This window comes from Ammospiza caudacuta, chromosome 1, assembly GCF_027887145.1.
Source record: "Ammospiza caudacuta isolate bAmmCau1 chromosome 1, bAmmCau1.pri, whole genome shotgun sequence".
Lineage (NCBI taxonomy): Eukaryota > Metazoa > Chordata > Aves > Passeriformes > Passerellidae > Ammospiza > Ammospiza caudacuta.
Genome location: NC_080593.1, coordinates 104,332,881 through 104,349,459, shown reverse-complemented (window position 1 = coordinate 104,349,459; position 16,579 = coordinate 104,332,881).

Sequence of the window (16,579 nt, the reverse complement as noted above, 5' to 3'; positions counted from 1 at the left end):
AGTGCCCCCTCCTCACACACACACTGTCCCCTCCTCACACACACGCTGCCCCCTCCTCATACACACAGTGCCCCCTCCTCACACACACGCTGTCTCCTCCCCACACACACAGTGCCCCCTCCTCACACACACACTGTCCCCTCCTCACACACACACTGTCCCCTCCTCACACACACACTGTCCCCTCCTCACACGCACACTGTCCCCTCCTCACACACACGCTGTCTCCTCCCCACACACACAGTGCCCCCTCCTCACACACACACTGTCCCCTCCTCACACGCTCACACGCACCTCGAGTCTCCGGCCCCGCAAAACCGCCCCTGGGGCACTTGCGGTCCCGACTGCATCCTGCGGATGATGCGCGGGGTGCGGAGAGCCCCAGCCCCGTGCCTAAAATGTTCCAGAAAGCCGTAGTTGTCAAACTGAGGATTTTTTTTTGCAAGGAAGAGGAAGAAGGGAAAGGTGAGTGTGCGAAATAACAAGGTAAAAGTGTGGGAAGGGAGAAAGCACCGCGAAGCTAATTCAACATACAGCATTTCCATACGGCTGATATTTTCACGTGTAAATAAATAAATAAATAAATAAACAAACATATGTTAAGACTTTCCTTATAAATTTCTCACCCCCACCTTTGAAACTTCGTTCCCGTGCTGATACTTTTCCAGCTCCTGTTCCCCATAACCACAACAAAACAGCCATGTTTGTAAATTGAATGAGTTCTCAGCTGCTAAACTACGAGGCTGATTACTTTTTTGTCCCATAGGAAATCTTTGCAGGTTTTTGATGATCAGCTACTTTATGAAACTAGTATAAAACATAGCAAAAAAGTTGTAGAGATTTCTTGAGATAGACACATTTATTTGGTGCTTCGGGAAAGTTCATCTCCATTAGGCTTTACTGCTTTAAGGTTTGTCAGGTCACAGAGCTTATATCTACAATACTCCCTAATGAGTATTTCAAGGAAGGTCCAGCAGGGAACACTTTCCTGGGAAAAGAACTCTATGCCAAAAATTGGTTAAGGCAGGGGAATTTGAGTCAACAGATACCATTTCTCAAATGTGAATTCCCTCTTTTTTAAGAAAAAAAAGTATGTTTGTTTTAAAAATGCTGTTTATTTTTTAGGAAAACCTTGTGCTCCTCTCTGCGGTATTGCATTAAAAATCATATTTCAGAATACAAAAATATGTGTGAGTTGCATGAGCAGAGTTAGGCTGCAATTTTTCAAATTGTGGGCAGCTCTTTTGCAGAGTTTGGACTTCAGCTTGGTTGGCTGGAGATTTTTTTTTGATTGATCAAGGAAGTCAGGGAAGTCAGAAAATTCAGGAAAATAATAGTGAGTTACATATTTTACATAAAAGCAATTTTGTATTGTGTAACTCAGAGTTGTGAGTTATACTTGAGAAAGTATAGCAATGTTTATATTCAAAACATAGACAAAGAGAAATATCTATGGGTCAAGGAGATATAAAATGAAAAATTTCTGCCATAAAACCTTATCAAAGGCCTTCAAGCCTGCAAATAAATAACACTCCACATCTGTCCCTTCCAACAGATCCATTCTTTGCTCACACCAGGAACTTCTTAAATTTCAGGACAGGCAAGGAGGAGCAAAGCAAAACATCTGTGGAGAGAAAAGTCAACAAATTTCAAGAGCCAAAATGTCGTTTGGTCTAAAATCATAGAGGTCAGGTTAAGGAATCCTCTGTGCAGGATCATAAGCACCAGTTGGGAGCCAAGTACAAAGGAAAGGGAAAGAGGGAGCATCTGTGCAACATAAAATCTGCCAGTTTACAGCTTTACGATCAGTTTAACCATTTCTTCAAGTAACAGTAAGCTGAAGAGCACTATGTTGCAACCATGGAATGATAAATGCCAGTTTACTATTACATGTATTTATCCTCATCAGAATATTACACAAGAGCTATGAAATGTAAACTGAGATCCCTCTCTGGACTTTATCATCTGAATTGATTATTATAGTATAGAACTATACATCTGTATAGAACTAAAAAAATCGCCATCTAATTAGTTTTCAGGAGGATATCAGCGTTGTTCAGTGCCTATTATAATGATTTCCTAAGAAAAGGGATTCTTCTGAAATTTCATTTCAGTATGAACCTTCTTGGAGAAGAGGATTACAGTGTTTTCTATTGCTCCTTTCTCCCCAGTTCATTGCTGGTATTATAAAGTACCAGGCAATCAGAATGGTCCTCGTTGCAAGGTACGGCACCATTAATAGAATTTTTTCCTAGCATAGGTTTCTAGTGAGCTTTGAACGATTATGAGGACGGATGAGAATCTCACCTTCTTAAGCAAGTGTAACTTCATGTTTACCCAAAGTGAATGCAACAGGTGAAGATTAGAAAGTGAATGCAAGGAGATTAGAAATTTCTTAGTCTTTGACAAACCAACCCAATGAGAAAATGGAATGCTGTGGTACAGGTAAGACCACGAATGAGTGAAGAAATGCAAGAATGAAAGTGTTTTAGAGCACTTTTGTGCATGTTTATACATTCCCCAAAAAACATCTGCACAAACTGAAACTCTGAATGCCACTGTATCACATATGCATAACACAGCTAGTAGAACTACACATTCAAATAGTACAGGAAGCATCTATGTTAAAAAAAATAAATAAATTGCTGCTGCTCCAGCTTCACTTGAAAGAAAGACAGAGATTGCACAGACTTTAGGAACTGTAATATCTGAATGCCTCACACGTACTGGTCTTGCCAATTAAAATGTACGACAAAATAAAGCAAGCAAACAGATTTGAAAGGTAAGACAAAATCTGTAAATACCCAGAAAAATACTCAGAGATAGGGAACTTGTTAAAATCTTGATTTTTCTCTCACCTATTTTCATTAATTACATTTGTCTTAAGGACTGAGTGCATCAGTAGCAAAGGAATAGAAAATCCTGATAGTTAGGGTGATGTAGCAGAAAGTGGATATGTTAATCCAACCATCCACAGATAATAAACCATGGATGAAAACATTGCCATTGACAAAAGCAGGGGTTTGGGAGAGTTCAAAACAGAGAAAACCCAAATACTGAGTCTGAATGGAACCACTCTGCTATCCTGCACGTAAGTAAACTCCAAGAGAACACCAACTATGTTTTTTCAGCTTTTGTCTGTGTTGCTGTGCTGAAGGCAGAGCTATTGTGTTACTGGCAGGTTCCCTCAGGCCCCTCAGGAGCATGAGGTCACCTCCTGACCCCAGAGGGCAGCGGGGGCACTCATAGCTGTCAGCGGTGCTGTGCTTTTCCTCATCCATAGCATTTAATAACTTGCATATCCCACCATCCCACCTTACCATCCACCCCACTCCCAATTCATTTAGGGACTTTTCTACACTTGTGAACACCACTGATGCAACAGCTGCTGGAATTGGGATAGGGATTTTGGCATAATTTCCAAAAGGAGGTATATTGTTTACCAGTAGATAAACACACACAAAGCTACATCAAATGGCTAAATGAGATTTTTATCTGCAGCTGTACTGTACAACAAAGAGTTTCTAGTTTTTGTTGGGCTTTTTGCACACACTTGGAATCCATTCTGCCTCTCTGCCTTGTTATCTCATAAGCACCTCCTGAGCGTTCTGAAAAAGCATTTTGGAAATTATTATCACTTGTGACCAGAGGTAAAAACAATACAATAAACTGCCTGTCTGCCGCTAATATAAACATTCAGTCACTACTAAAAGCTGGTTTAGATAACTTTTCAGCTGTTCTCCAGAAATCTTCAAGTATTTTTCTCCCTCCCTCAGAGTAGGATGTCCAGAGGTTAATAAATCTGAGCTGAGACAGATTAAAGAGAGGAGTAAATTCAAAGCAAAAAGTTCTTCACAGCACACCCTGCCTACAACTTCCTCTAAACAGAGACACTACCTCAACAACTTGACAGGCTGGAAGTGCAACCCAGTAAAGAGATGTAGACCAAGACATCTCTCAGGTTCCTCCTGGTATTCCACAGCTGGTAGCCTGACACTCTGCTTCAGCAGCAAGAGACTTTGCCCTTTCTATTCCTGAAAGTGATTTCAAGCTGAAATTTGAATTCCACATTACTTGGGTCTGAGAAGACAAAGGCTTCCATGAGGATTCAAGAAAAACTGCTGTTTCAGAGGAATCTGGGAAACAGCTGCTCCAGGAGCCTGCACAGAGCTGTCACAGGCCAGTGGAAAAGGGACGAGCAAATTGAGTGCCTCCTGTCTAGCCAGAAAAGACACCACATCAGCTGCCCCCAAGAGCAAGGTCCCACAAGGGCTTGGCTACTTCATTGTACAAGCTTCACTGACCTCAGGAGCTGCCTGAACTGAAGTGCTCACCAAATAGCAGGGCTGGCTTTGGAGAAAAGCAGGAGCTCCAGGACAGCCTGGATGCCGCAAAGGGGGAGCAGAACAAAACAGGAAATTTTGTAAATTCATACTTTTCTTAGAACCATAAATGCCATACCACAAAGGTTTTTTAAAACTTGAGATGTTGCCTATGCCTGGTATATGGCCCCACATTCATGCAGCTCCACATCCCTCACACTGACAGTGTCTAGGAATAGTGGTACCCTTCCATCCAGCTTTCCAGGGGCTGTGAACAGTCTGTCACACCCTCTTATTACCAGCTGGAATCTATCCCAGGAGCTAAAGGAAAGGCAGAGGGTCCAGACACCTCCTGTCAGGCTGCTCAGAAGGAGGTACCAAGGTCTACAGCAAAGAGGTCCAAAACCCTGCCAAGGAGGGGATATGGGCAGGAATCACAAGAGCACAGAAGCATCATCACAGCCTGGTTGTGCAGGGTCCTTCCCCAATTTAAATAGAAAAGGCACATCAGCTACTAGCATTAAAAAGTGCTTTAATAATAAGAGGAATATAGACTGTAATTCCTAGATCTCTTCATCCTGGGAACTCTGCTTCAATGGAGCATTGGATAGACCCAATGACAGCAGTGCAGTTCTCAGACTCTCTGTTTTGAAATGAAATACAGAACTGTTTTGTTATATTGCAGCAAATACATCACATGCCTGTACTGTGCCTAGGCACACATGCCTGACTGCACATGCTTGACTACAGAGACACTGCTTGTAACTCTGGGCTCTTCATGGCTACCGAAGCAGGAGAGGCAGGCAGCAAGAGACACAGGGCAGCCCTAAGCTGTGCCTGCAAAGGGTGCCATGGCTTGGAAACAGGTTATTAGAGGTGCACTGGTTCCACATTGCAAAGTAAGTGGTAATGGGTTTCTGTGGATTGGTTTCTGCTGTTTTCCTGCTACAACAGACTCATTGGCATCAATGATGTTGAAGGCAAGACTCAGTATTTTTCTGTGATACAGATCACATGCTCGAAACTGGTTATTATTCAACAGGACTGACTGGATGGTGTACTGAATTATGACAAATACAATCCTCCCCAAAAGATCACAGAGAACTCACAATAATTTTTCTTTTGTTGAAAAAATGGAACCTGTAGGCAAGGGTGAAATGCTGTCCTGTGGAAGCAAAGGGAGACGACCCATCCTCTGATCAGCATCGAACTCCAATTTATTGATCCACCAGGCACATTTTATAACAGTGTTAATTAAGCTCATACATATTGCAAAACCCGAGCTCATCATAGGTTACAGATTAGACATCAACCCCTCCTTTTGTTTTCAATACCTGTGGTTTGTTATTGAAACCAAGATTTGTGTTCTCACCCTGATATGAATGGTTCTCAAGGCCTCCATGTTTGTCACTTTTGCTTTCCCATACCTTATCCAAGGACAAGGTATTTACTTGTTATTGAAGACAGGCTTGAGAACTCTTGCTGATTACAGAAACAGGCTTTGAGAATTTGCCCCTCACAGCTGCCTTTTACTTTTCCATCAGCTGTATATTTTCATGGCCTTTTTTCCTTCAAGGCATGTCTGAGCAAATTTCTCCAACACTGTCCCTACGGGTAATGAGTGACAACCCTTCCATAATGCTCTTCCCAGTCTGGGCATGAGACTTTTCCTTATGTTTTGATTAAACTTTGCAAGACCTTGAAGGCCTCAGTAGCCAATGCAGGCTAAGGAACAGCCACCATAAAGTTCACAAGAGGCATGTTTAACATGAAAAATAAATGTTAACAGCATGAAAAAACTTACTATTCATCTCCCACCTGATCTTGTGGAAAAACTTGTGGAACTTGAAGGATCCAAATCCATCACCTCCAAATTTGTTTTAGGAAGCAGTGAGAATATGACTTGGCCTTCAGAGAGATATGAAAGCTAAATGGCATTTAATTTATGCTTCTAACATCTCAGATAGTTCTGAGTGGATCAAAAATTTATAATTTAGCTCATACTTTTAAACCACAATTAATTTGTGAGAGCAGTTGTATTTTGTGGATAATTATTGCTTTCTTATTGTTTTGCAAAAAATTATTAAACAGGAGTTAATCAGTTAATCATACCCTCTGATCTTTTTTTTCAGTGAACTTGCATTTCTTTTCAAGTGTAGTCGGGTATGCAGTTGGGAAAAATCTGTAGGACACCAGTGTTGTTCTGGTGGTTGATCTTTTACTAGCAAGTGGTGAGTTTTTCCTGCTCAGAGAATGCACCTGCTTATGCAAAAAATCTGTGTTAAAAGATCTTGGTGTGAGATTAGTTAGGGATTCATTACTTTTTTTGTAGGTTATATAGAGATAATGCAAGAAACAAAACTTCAAGAAGGCATAAGATGAAAGCCAAGAGCTTAAATATGTGACCTTAGTCCAACTTGTGGAACAATGAACATCTCCAGTTGTCTTCTGCAGCATTTAAAATTAAGTAATTTATTTATACAATTAAACATGAATTTGATGTCAGCTTTAAGCTTCTGTTATAGAAATTTACCATAGAATCCAATTCAAGAGGCAATTTAACTTTATTAATGTGGGAGGAAATGTGAGCATAATGTGAGCTATTTTTTAACCTTAACTGCCATTCCTGCTATTGCAAGAAAGTGCCTTACACCTATCTGGAAAGCCATTATTAGCAAACTGAATAATTTATCACTTCCAATTTACAAGAAATTAGCCCTTCCTAAGACTAAAACCAGAAGCCATTTAAAAAATAATAATTCAAAAACTTATGTCAGGTTCCTAATTTGAAGAGCAGTAGGAATGTCCTAATGTGCAATTCAGAGAGCATTATTTTAAAACCAGAACCAGCTTTTCCTGTCTATAAAGGCAGGTGACTGTGCTTTGCTGCTACCTTATGGCCACCTTTACATGAGTTTCAACTGAATTTTCACAGGTAGATAGAAGTAGGAAGTTGTGACTTGGAAATCTCTGTGCTTCACTTTTATAATGCTATTTAGAGGCATCCTCTACTATTCAAACATTACCATTAGTATAAAGGATGGAAACAGAGTTAATGTTTACATTCTGTCTTTAAAATGAACTCTGCATTATTTGGGGTGTATGATTTTTTAATTAAATACTCTTATATTTATCTAATTACAGGTAGTTATGGGATCAGCCTTCAAGTTTTGTTGAAAGAATAGCCTGACTTGGAAAACAGGGGAAATCAGATGCCTAATAATTCATAAATAATGTTGCAAAGGACAAAATTTATGGGTCAATCTTTGGTTAATTCCTGTCAAATGAAATTGCACTGAGTAGAACTTATTTTCAGATTCCCTTTCTACCTACATAGCTATCCACAGTGCAAAGTCTGTCTTTAATGCTGCCGAGGCTGGCAGTGGTGCTTGCTGTCTCATTTGTGCTGGGTAAACAAAGGCTCATCAGTGAAGAAGCAGTCTTACAGTTTTTAATATCTAGTGAGGTATCAGCTCCACTTTAAAAAGAATTATAATTAAAAATTTATAAGGTATTGGAAATGTTTAGAATCTGAATTGCATAGTGAAAAGAGGATGTCTCTGTGACTACACAAATGTTATGCACATGATGGATGGATCGTCAGGCTGTATTTACTAAGGTGACTGTTTCTGTGTAAATTCCAGTGCTAATTGGAAGTTTGTTTTGGAGAACAAGACACAAAGCCAATCAGTTTGATGAGCTGAGAGATTAGAAGCTGAGCTCACTAGCTGTCTTTGACTTCAATCAAGAAATGCTTGTGCTTAAACAAATGAAAACATTATCAAACTTTAGTCAATGATGATTTTCAGTGACACTGCAGTGCTGGATTTACTGCTCCTGGATTCCTCCCTGCACATTTCTGGTGGTCTGCAGGGAGCAGGCAAAGGTACTGTCCTGGGAGAGGTAATTAAAATTCTTACCCAGCTGAAAAAACTTTCTTCTTTTTCCCTTTTCCCTTCCACTGCTCTGCAGCCAAAGGTGACCCCATCACAGGTATTCCCAGGAATGCACAAATCTCTGGTATGAGGCTCCATCAGCCTGAAGATAATGTTTGCATATCTCATCTTGAGCTGCCCACAAAACAACCATTTTCTCTCTTTTGTTTTTTTTTTTTTTTTCTCCAGCTTTCCTCCTGTGTAAAAGCAAAAGAAAAAACTGACTGATGACTCGTGCACAGTGAAACCAAGCAAACTTTCTTTTTCTTTTTTTTTTTAATTTTCTTCTTTTTTCCCTTAGATTCTTTTGTAAATGCTATAAAGGATCATGGAAAATATAGCTATTACTGCTGTAGGAGTTTTGATAAAATATAAAAAACTACAGCAGATTGGAAGTTGTTCTGACAGTGAATGACTGAATACAAGCCAACTATAAAAGAAACATAGGTTATATATGTTGGCATGTGGAGTTTATACTGTGATTTTGGGGGAAATCACAGTTCTCTATGATCTCTGTGAGCTGATTACACCTACATGTAAGATTGAATTAATTGGCATGGCAATGAAGCCACAAAGGCATGACCCTACAGGAAAAAACTCCAAACTTTAAATCCCAAACCAGCTGACTAACATGTAGGCTAAGAACTTCCCAATGAGGTTGGGTTTCTTTTTTTTTTTTTGTAAAATCATAGAGTACTGTAATTGTTAAGGCTGGAAAAGACCTTTAAGATCCTCAAGTCCAACCATCAACCTAGCCCCATGTTCACCACTGAATCATGTCTCAAGTTTACCCACACGTTTTTTGAAAACTTTAAGGGATGGTAACTCCACACTTCCCTGGGCAGTCTGTTCCAATGCTTTACAACCCTTTCAATGGAAAAAAAATTCCTGATAACTAAACCTCCCTTGGCACAACTTGAGCCCATTTCTTCTTGTCCCATCTTGTTACCTGGGGAATGAGACTGACCTCCACCTCACTACAGCCTGCTTTCAGGAAGGTGTAAAGAGTGATAAGGTTCCCCCAGAGCCCCCTTTTCTTCCAGGTTAAAGAACCCCAGCTCCCTCAGCTGCCCCTCACAGGACTTGTGCTCCATGCCCTTTACAAGCTCTGTTGCCCTTCCCTCTCTGGGCTTACTCCAGAGCCTCAATGTCTTTCTTGTAGTGGAGGATTCCACTGCAGAGGGAGAAAATGCTTGTAATAAAACGTAACTATTTAAAAGAAGGAATATAAACTACTATTAATCAAGTTAATGTAGTTTTACCGTCAGGACCTGAGAAAATCTTGCTCTGTAGAGAAAGCTTCAGTAAACTCTAAGTTTCTGATGTTATTCTGCAACATTTAAGGCAGCCACAGGATGGCACTGTAAAACTGCAAGTCAAAACCTCGAACTCCGCTCCTGCTGACACCCGCTTCAATGTGCTAATTGAAATCAATGCAACCAGTCGTCGCAAAGCAGATCCCACCACTTTACTCTTTAATGGCTTTTTTTTTTTTTTTTTTTTTTTAATTTCCAGCACCTTTCCCGAAGCAAATCAGCACCCTCAGGTTCAGGGTCTCACAGACCCGGCTGCTGTCCCTGCAGGCAGAATCCTGGTGCTGGTGACACTGGATCCAGAGGCTGAACAGCTCTGGATGCTTCAGACAGGCAAAACTGCCACTCTGATTGAAAAAAAATTATGAGACAGGCTGTCTGTAGGGGAGTTTTGCTATTTCTAAACAGTTTAGCTTGTCTCATAAAGCATGAGTCTTATGCATTTATTTTTCAACAGCCGGATGTAACTTATTAGTTGTGTGATTGTCCTCATCATGCATATAGTGCCCAAAGATTGACAGTATCAGGCTCATTTCACACACTGTTCCCCTGATAGTATTTCTGCAAGAAGTAGAGTCCAGAGTAGGTTGCAAAAGTGTGGGTGGGAGCGGGGTGTGGGTACTGGACCTAATGTGCAATGTTGAAAATTATTGTGAGTACAATGGCTGCTTCTTGGCTGTAGCATTTTACTACATTAAACACATAATGTCTATTTTTGGCTTCATCTAAATGCCAAATTACCCTCATCCCTTCGGAAAACAACTTTCAGGAGCCTTTTATTACTTAAAATTTTCTGATATTGGGCTCCTCCAGGTACCATACTGAACCAGCTTGTTTGCATTTGAAAGTTTAATTGCTTTGCCAAGGTAATGGGTTTAACTTTTATATATTTTGTGTAATGTGGTGTAATACTGACAAAATAATAAATTCCACATCCTATCCTGAAGCAAATCTCTCATTAAAATCGGTTTGAACTTTACTACAAAAAAAAAAAAAAAAAAAAAAAGAATTGAGCAACTGAGCCTGGAATTCAGAATTACCACATGCCAGACTTTGCAGCAGCAACTGCAGCAAAGCTAACAAAATCCAAAGTTGTTGGAGATCAAATCTTTTGCTAGCAGTAAATAATTAATAGGCAATTGTTACTAAAAAAAAATATTATCTAGGGAGGCTAATAGCTGTTCAGTTTAAAATCTTTTTTCCCCTCTAATATGTATTTTAAAACACTTGTCTTTAAAATTAAGTTAATTTTTGTGCCCATGTGAATTTGCTACACATTGTGACAGAGCCTTTCTAAGAATATAACAGCCATCATGACAATTTTCAATAAATCATTCCTGGCTGGGAGTCTCAGAGGAAGAGAAACTAAATGATGATTGAATTATCCTTCTATCTCTAAAAGCGATCTTTCTGAATCAGGACTGAGGCACTGTGAGGAAATGGGTTTGGAGCACTAATATTTCTGCTATCATGATTACCCCTGTTCTCTGAAGAGCCAATGTACCAAATTTCTGCTTTATAAATGACATTTCAGAGTGCAGAGCTACAAAATGGCCAGTGACTCCATGAAGAGATGGAGGTACAGGATAGTGGTAGTGATACCCCACTTGATCTCCTCTTGCAGAAATGCTGGAGATGCAGGAATACACACAGTTTGGTACCAAAGGCAGTGTGATCTGCATAAAGGGCACATAAACTGGGAGTTACATGGCTAAAACAAGACTAATACCTCCAAAATAAAAGATTCAGGTCACAACAAGGACCCACCCAATGGCTCTGCCCCAGCTTCCAGCTTCCCAACCATGTCTATACTCTGGGCAGAGTGATTCTGAGCTGCCTTCCCTGTCTCTGGCCAAGGTTTACCATCCTCACCTCCAGAGGCAGAGGAGAAAGAGGCATCTGTAATCAGGCTGTGGATTTAAAGGCAGGCCAGATGCTGCTTGTGGAGCAGTGTGTCCCTCTCTGGCCAGAGCTGAACACTTTTCATCCACAGAGATATGAACATCTTATTTCTGCAGCATCTCCTGTCTTGCAAACACCAAAGTACGTGACATGGATTTTTAGCTTTTCCAGAAAAGCTGTGAGGCCGTCCCCTGGAAGATCAAATAACACAGTCAGAGCCAGTGGTGGACAATGCTTTAATCCACCTATCAATATTAAAGATCTCAGTTGCAAAATCTCTCTAAATAAGACAAAATTATAAGAGGCTTCAACTCTTATTTTTTGTAATCTGAATACAAGCACAATTGAATATTTCCTGAAAACAAACAATATTGGCATATTTTAATCACATCATCAGTTGAGACAATCAGTCTTGAATTGTACATATATTTTGGTATATTTAAGCACCTATTCTTATATAATTGATGAAGCACTTCAATGCTCCTTTACACTCTGCTAGGATGCTCAGTGGTTTAGGGAGAAGAAATCTCACAAAGGAATATTGCAATCACAAGCCTTACACAAACCCTGGCTCCTATACTCCAGTGTCCCTTGCATGTTCCTTAAAAATCTTTGAATTAATACCTTAAATATTTATATAGCTATTTGTTTGCCTAGCTTCTGTCAGGAACTAATGAGCTTTCCATTAATAAATGATATGATGTACATTTAATAACTTCAGTAGTGCTTGCAAATCTCTGTTCAATGAAGATGCAGAGGCTTGCACTTGTCTTTTGGCATGTGTCTTACCTGCCACAACAACTGAACAAATCCAATGGATTTTGTACAGTTATTTGCTGCTAAAATGCCAATAGAGAGTTTATATTAAAGGAAATTAGCTGTTCTGGCATAATTTTTCAATAATCACTGGACAGAGCTCTTTCCAGCTTCAGATATAAGGAAGGGATACAGAGATGTAATTGCAAGGGTCTATAAGAAAGCTCCCCCTCATTTCTGACTTTGAGATAAGTGTGAATCTTTAAGATGCAAAGCCAGAGGGTCATATTCCATCTAAAAACTAACAGGTATGACTTCCAAAATAAACAACATTGACTGACATTGATTCTGAATTTGACGTGTTGTTTAGAAAACATTTTTGTCTGGTTAATGCCCCAGAATACAAAATAGCTTCACACAGTCACAATTATCTAAATGGATTGCATGCAATAGATTGCATAAAAAGGTTGTTTTTACATATATAAAACATACATAGAACACAGTATAATGTTGACATAATTTCAAGAATTATGTTGGAAATATATATCTATACCATATGAAAATAGTGGCCACCTATACAGAGATGAAAGTTTAGTTAAGCAGGTCCTGCCTTCCATAAACCCATGCTGTCTGGGCCTGAGCTCTGGTTGGCCCGAGTATGCCACATAATGCCACTCAAATGTTTTTCCCTGGCACTGAGATCAGACTGACATTCTTGCAGTTTTCCAGATCCTCCTTCCAGCCTGTCTTGTAGATGGGCTTACCTCTTGTCAATGGGGATCTCCCAAGAATAGAGGGATTTATATCACATGTGTTTTTAATGTCTAAAACAAAGCTCATCTGTCAGCACTTGTGTTAGAAGACCCCAAATTGCCTAAATGTTTCAGGAAGTAAGTTTTCATCAGGGGACACCCTTGCTTTCAGGTCAGCACAGAGCAGAAGCTGGAGCTGAGCTCTTTCAAATGTGGTGATGCCAAAACTTACGCCTCAGCTGAGCTGTGTAGTGGAAACTGTGCTCACTAGTGTCTTGAAAAGGATTCACGATGGAGCACATAACAGGGGGCTGGGAGCTAGTGCTGTAGTGTCTTGCCTAATTCTATTTCCTTTTTTTTTTTTTAAAGCTGCAATAGAAAAACTTCATACTTCCTAAAAGCTGTACATATAGTATTGTAAGAAATGTAGACCTGTTTGCACCAGGGAGTACAACTGCAGTTCCAGAAGCTGGTTAGGAAAAAACTGCTCCTGTAGCACTGCTGGACACCACTGGTCCATTCTCAGGTAAAAATATGGAAGGCATTGGCCTAGACTGTCCTAATAAGAGCAAAGTGAGAAAAAGTGTGCCAGGCTGTGAAATAAGAGACTGTTGGTCTACCACGGCTGATGTTCTCACAAATCAGTGGTGCAGAACTGTGCTTACTACACAGAATCTCTTACAAAATCAGCTAACATTTTTGCAGCAGATGTTATACACTGCACATGTCATCTCAAGATGACAGTCTCCTTAAATGCTTTTCAGTGATTGCCTGGATAGTTCAATAAGTTATCTGGATACCACTTCTGCAAGGATGTTATGGCTGTATACTGCTGCTAATGGAGAATTCACTGTAATTTATGACTTCTACCTTTGCAGCATCTTTTTTTCTTTTGAAGCACTTATTTGAAAACTAATAAAGCATGTAAGCATTATAGTAATAGCTAAGATTTGTTCATGAGATTTACAGGGTACAGTTTGAGTTGATACAAATAACATCTCTAACTAATTAATTACTGTACTTCCCAGGAGACTGATCCAGCAGCAATTATCAATACCAATGCAAAACACCATGCCCAGTGCTTTCCATTTTACCCAATGTGTTCATATTTGTACGCATTGTTTTGCTAATTAGAAACAAAAGAACGTTCCCTTGGCATGTGAGTCTTTCTGTATGAGGCCTGGCTGGTGCACCCTCCTTTCAGCCCTGTCTTCAGCAACAAGTGCCTCCAAGGAAGGCAAATGTACATCCAATTGGCAGCACCTTAGGTTGTCCTCCAACCTACAGTTTCCTAATCCTCAGCACCCACAGCCTGGCTCAGTCCCTGGGGCCTGAGATGTATTCTTGAAGCTTTGATATAAGCCAACAGGTGAAATCTTCCCCCCAAAAGACCAACATAATTCTCAAGTCTATATATTGCTCTATCCAAATCTGTGCCCCCTTTATTTGCCACTCCTTCCTGTGTGCTTCTTTCTTCCTGCGCTTCTCTCAGGGTTAGCAATTTACAACACCTTTGAGCAGCAAACCCCATCTCTCCCTGTTTAAATGCTGATTCAGAGTAATTATTGCTCTTGTGTGAGTGTAATTTAAGGGATAATCCTGCAGCTTGCTGCTGCTTGCATTCACCTTTTCCTTCTTGTTTAGGAAGCAGCCTTGTTCAGCACAAACATTCATACAGCTCGTATAGGAGAGGGCATATCCTTGACTTATCATCATCTGCGATTCTTTTCACTTGACAGGTTGAAAAATGCGTACACCTATTTTCTCTGATGGTTCCCTTATCACTGTGGGCCTTCCCGAGGCTAAATCTCCTCAACCATTCAATTTTGATTCTGGAAGCAATGTTAAGGCCATTAGCTGTGTCCACATAAGGATGCTGTTATAAAACTTGACACGCTTATTAATCATAAATTCAGTAGACATTCTGCTTCAATCTTTCTGGGGTCTGCTTATGCTTCATTTATGATGTAAAGTGAGGGTTTAGGGGGAAGGTGGTGTATTTTTAGATCAGTATTTATGTCAGGTAGCAGACAGCGTGCAGTATTTCCATATTGCTTTCCACCCAAGGAAATGCACTTAGCTCTTTCCCACTTGGATTGCACATAGTTTGCTCCAGAGTGAGAGTGAAAAAGTGCAGTTAGAGAAGTTCAAGAACAGGTGGCTGCAGACAAATGTTCACTCTGCCCTATCAGTGGGGGACTAGCACCATCCCTTTGACACCATATATTACCGTTTATTACTTCTGTATCATGATACCATCATTTGAGGGGGAGGTAAAAACATCATATTAGAGTCACTTTCCTTGCTGCTGAATTCCACTAGTGGCTTTTAAAGTGAAGCTGCCAAAACCTGCATTCCTAAAATGGTACTTGTCTAAACCCATAGAATGCTGGTGGTTTCCAAACTGCTAGTTAAATACATCTCACAGCAATAATTTTTGGATTGCCAAACTGACTCAATTAAGACATTTGTAACACATTGTATATTCAGCCTGGACTCATGAAATGGCTTAGCAAAAACCATTAGCCTTGGAAAACAAGAATGTATTTCCATGGAAGAGGGAAGGAAATAGACTGTAACCTTCTGTTAGCATCTGCCAGCACATTGCTCTGAGCCCACCAGCCCAGGTCATATCTACACTCAGCTCTGACTACAGATAAGACTTCTTGTCAATTGGAAAACATCTGTCTGCAACTCTGTTATAATTGCATTTTCCTCTAATTGCCTGCATTTGTTCAAATCCGATAAACTAAAAGTGAAATGCAGTGAGGCAGAAAATGTAGAGATCAGCACCAAAGATAATATGAATGCAGTGGCCTGTGAACCAAGGCTCCTGAATTTTGCTCATATAGGAGAGTTGAAGACAGCAGAAGAGGTCAGATTTAAGACCACAATATGGGAAGAGACAATATGGGTCACCCTGCTTAGTCTCCAATTTCACAGGCAACCATATAGTGGAATTACTTTAATCAGTTTATTGAGTTCTGCGTGTAGAAAATTTTAATGACAGGCTGACTGCTGTTTCAAATCCTCTGCAAATATTTCTTGTCATCTTCCCTGGTCCAGGAAGATATGATTAAAAATAAAATACTCCAACTTCTTGCCCTTCTCACCCCAATCCAACCTCCTATTTTAATTTCATTTTAAAATAACATTTGCATTCCTTTCGAGCCACACATTATTTTCCACCTTTTTGAAGATCCTTGGCTTGTTGTTAGTTGACCTGGCCACACATCAGAGCATCAGTGCCCCCCTTCCACTTACCTCCATGGCTGCCAAATGTGCTGTCGTTTCACCTCAGGTGGAATCATTAACTACAATCCCCTGTCTTCTCACAGCCCAATAAGTGCTGAAACCCTGTGGTCGTACACCACAATTAAACTCTTCTGATGTTCAGGTACAGAAGAGATTCATGTTTGATTCTCTCTATTGGGAAGTTGCTCATTAGAGGTAGTAAAATAAGAGAGATGACTATTATGGGCGGGCTTTTCTTTTCCTTTTTCCTGCCCTTGGGCTTGAAGATCATATTTTTCTCTTTGATTTGCTCTGTTTTATTACTTTTAAGGTAGTTTTTGTATGCAAGTTGCTTTTCATGTGCT